General features: G+C 42.5%; 1 protein-coding gene across 4 annotated transcripts in view; it reads left to right on the forward strand.

The window, feature by feature from the left end:
• The window catches only part of LOC112265821 (rap guanine nucleotide exchange factor 5), a 66,993-nt gene that overhangs the window by 876 nt on the left and 61,605 nt on the right, over positions 1-4,512 (forward strand). The window lies entirely within an intron of this gene.

The following is a 4,512-nucleotide window of genomic DNA, read 5'->3' on the forward strand; positions in this document are numbered from 1 at the left end:
ATGACAGTGGTACTAAAGGTGTTTCTCAACTCTCCTCAAGTGGGTGTATGTTAGTGTATGTGTGTGTGTTGAAGCGTGAAGGTACGGTAGCTCTGCTAAGACCTGTCCTGGAGGAGGGAAGGACACACACCTAACCTACACACACAATAATAAAGAACTGAATGACTGTCCAAGGTGTTAGCCCAGGGTTTGAAGGAAAGGCTGTGAAGAGACTAAACAAGAGATTAGGTCTGTCCTGACATGTTCAGCAATCTAATGAATAGTTGTATAACACAGATGAAAGCATAGAGATCTTGTGATGTATGTTTTAGAGGTGTTATCAGACAACAGCTGTAGTAGAAAGATCACAGTAGGAAGGTGTCAAGTGTGTGTTTGTCCTAAAGGGATGTTTTCATGAGTGTGTGTGTGGTTGATTTCATGTTTCCATTTTGACTCCCCTGTGTTACGGATCTACCAGAGAGCAACACAAGATGAGTGTGTGTGTGTGTGCCCAGTGTGTATGTATTAGAGGTCTTCATGGGTCACCCAAGACCCAAACCAGGACCTGAGCAGGTCCAAAATACAAACTTTTCCCTTGGTTCGGGTCCTGTTTGATTGTCATCAGGTCTCGGGTTTATGTAACTACAGCTGATAGGCCCGACTGGACCTGGCCACGGCTCTGCATAGCCTATAGCATATTTATTTTATGCTAACCATTGCGGCTCCATGTGTGCATCTGCATGTTGATTTTGTCTATCCCCACCAGATGCTTTCCATGGCACGCAGGTTAAAATACCAAAACCAACTGTGAACCAACTATATTCATTTGGGGACAGGTTGAAACACACACAAAACATTCATGGATTTTTAGCTAATTTGTCCTTGGAGATAAACATTGGTTTGTTATTTTACCCGAAATGCATGTCCTTTTTTTTCTGGGTCTTTGTAGAATTTTTACCCATGTTGAGTCATACCAAATCGTATGTGCTCTACTCCAACAATTAATCCACAGGTGAAAAGGGGAAACCCAGTTTGTTTTTACGGTACTGGGTACTGTCGCCGGACACTCTGGATTGCAGAGGCGCACTCTAGGCCTGGTGCGTGGTGCCGGCACTGGTGGTACCGGGCTGGGGACACGCACCTCAGGGCGGGTGCGGGGAGGAGGAACAGGATGTACTGAACTCTGGAGGCGCACTTGAGGAAGAGTGCGAGGAGTAGGAACAGGACACACCGGGTTGTGAAGGTGTACTGGAGACCTGGTGTGTATAGCCGGCATCAATTGTTCCGAAACTTTAACACATGTTTCAGGATGAGTACGAGGAACTGACACAGGTGGCATCGGACAGCTAACACGCTCCTCAGGGTGAATGCCGTGCATACTATGCCAAACCAACAGCTCTCTCTCTTCACTCTCCTCCAATCTGTCCAATAACTCTTCGACAATCTCAGACCCACAAATTTTTCTTTGGGTTTCTGTGGCCTACCTCCCCGACATCGTTGCTGTCCTCTCTTACTTCGCCGTTCCTCCAGCGCTGTTTCCACCTGCCTCCATGGTAGGCGATCCTCTCCTGCCAAAATCTCCTCCCACGTCCAGGATCCTTTACCATCCAGTATTTCATCCCAGGTCCATTTTTCCACAAAGCGCTGTTCTTCCCTTTCACGCTGCTTGGTCCTTTTTTGGTGGGTTATTCTGTCATGTTCGTCATAACGAGGACACCAAGGCGCAGCGTGATAAGAATACATTCTTCTATTAATAAACAAAGAACATTTAACAAAGTAACAAAACAACCGTGAAGCTATATAACACAAGTGCTGACATGCAACTACACATAGACAATAACCCACAAAATGGAAAATGGCAACCTAAATAGGATCCCCAATCAGAGACAACGATAAACAGCTGCCTCTGATTGGTAACCAATTCAGGCCACCATAGACCTACATTTACCTAGACATACCAAAACCGCATAGATATACAAAAACCCTAGACAAGTCGAAAACACACATACCCACCCTCGTCACACCCTGACCTGACCAAAATAATACAGAAAACATAGATAACTAAGGTCAGGGCGTGACAAATTTGTTAGCTTCTCCTTTTTCAAGAATAACTTTCAACAAGAAGTTTCAAATTATCATTATCTGGTGAGTGGAACTGTGTTTTTTATTGCAGCAAGCTTGCTGTTGTTAGCCATATCTTTGAAAATATGTTTGTGAAACATTGTTGAAATTAAAGTGGAACTGACAGCATTTTAGCAACATAAAATCTTATTCAAATCTGTTCAGGAAGAATATGACATTTCCTGACAAGCGACCACTTAGATATGGTCATACTAAGGCATTTGTGGAAATTCTATAGCAATATAGCGTGGGAAAGCGGCTGTGCGTTTGGACAATTAATAGACACTGCAGTAAATAAAACCAAATAAACTATCTCTTATTCAGGACCGGAGTTTACACAGAACGATGTTGCACGTTCGTAAATTCATCAGTTGTTCTGCACTCTGGCATACTCACATGAAAGTGCTCTGAAATCGGAGTAGATAGCCAGAGTGAATTTGCGAATGCAAGAGATATGCTAACTGGATAACAGTCGTTCAAGTTCTTGCAAGCTAACCAAATGACACCTGCATCTCTAGCTGTTTATAACCCCTGAAAAACGATATAAGTTGGAAAAGTCAGTCGCTCACCCACTCCAATGGCATGACATGACATCCTCCTAGCAGCTAGCTAGCTAATGTTAAGCTCCGTGTTTTTAGCTTGCTACATAAATAGATACGCTAGCCTGTTAGCCACATTATGACTGACTTGCGATCATTGCCCTTGATATTTTGATTGTATTGACAATCCCAGCCTTAGTTACATCTGTGATTCACAACCTGATAGCAATATTTTTTTGGACTACCAAGAAATGTATTGGTGAATTCTATGAATCATGCATTGAACTGCATCCATCTATCTGCCAACAATGCCTTAGTGTACGTTGTGGAACGTTGAGTCAAATTGAACCTATTTTTAAAACCTCTTATAAAGTTGTTTTTTTTAGCATAAACTGGGAATTGGATATTTTTGACTGATATTATGATTGTTTGTTTGATATCTGCAAAGTAGTTAAAACTCTGTCAGTTCCACTTTAAACTTTGTCACCGGTTACTGTGCTAAACGTGAAATGTTTTTTGCAATGGAAGTAATAGTTGTACATTTCGATTGGGAAATGCTTAATGGTTGTGTTTTTGTGTTCTTATGATTGGGACCTACTGGATTATTATGTCTGAGTGTATGGACTGCTTATCCTGTCTTTCCATCGGCCCTATGCACTGGTGCAGTGGTAGCTGGAGAAGTGGATATATTAACATTTTGCCAAAAAGTTTACAAATTTCCCACCCAGTGAAGGAAAGGCACCTTGTGTGAAAAATCATGTTTTCCTATGTTTTTTTTAATGAGTTTTCCTATAGATTTTTCAGATTTTCACTCTCATCCACAACAATGCTTAAACCACATCAATCTGGTTGTGTGGGCCAGTCAGAGCCTGGCTCCCCAGTGGGTGGGCCTCTGTCCATCTAGGCCCATCCATGTCTACACCCCTGTTTCAAACAGTGCATGATGACAATTGCGCATCACAAATAGCCTACTAACCAACACTTTGGACAAAACTTTTTTGCATACCCATTGTTGCCTTAGTTAGCATTTACTGGTAGATATCATCAGTTGAAACGTCTTTCCTACCCTACCGGCTACCGATGTCATTCTTCTGTGAGCTGCTCCATGCCAAAAGCAGTTGAGAGCTGCACACTTGCTGCCTATGTGTGCGGCACCCATGTGAATATATTTCTCGTACTTTGCGATTGTGTAGGCTACTTTGTGCATGATTTCTCTATTATACTACATCATTGATAAGTCGTACACCTCCACTACACTACTTTGATACACATCAGTAGGGATTAAGAGTAGAAGCAATGCCCACTAAAACAAAAGTGGGTATATGGCTTATACCTGCGTATACCCTCAACTAGACCACTGGCCCTTTGTGTTTTACAAAAAGTGTACTCTCCTACATAAGTGCGCTGGTATTACGGTCCTTTCAGAATCACGAACCTGTCACATACTGAAGACCTATAGGTTCACCACTGTACTAACCTGTTACATACTGAAGATCTATAGGTTCACCACTGTACTAACCTGTCACATACTGAAGACCTATAGGTTCACCACTGTACTAACCTGTTACATACTGAAGACCTATAGGTTCACCACTGTACTAACCTGTCACATACTGAAGACCTATAGGTTCACCACTGTACTAACCTGTCACATACTGAAGACCTATAGGTTCCCACTGCACTGACCTGTCACACACTGAAGGCCTATAGGTTCACCACTGTACTAACCTGTCACATACTGAAGACCTATAGGTTCACCACTGTACTAACCTGTCACATACTGAAGACCTATATGTTCACCACTGTACTAACCTGTCACATACTGAAGGCCTATATGTTCACCACTGTACTAACCTGTCACACAATGAAGGCC

Source organism: Oncorhynchus tshawytscha, linkage group LG13 (assembly GCF_018296145.1).
Source record: "Oncorhynchus tshawytscha isolate Ot180627B linkage group LG13, Otsh_v2.0, whole genome shotgun sequence".
Taxonomy (NCBI): Eukaryota; Metazoa; Chordata; class Actinopteri; order Salmoniformes; family Salmonidae; genus Oncorhynchus; species Oncorhynchus tshawytscha.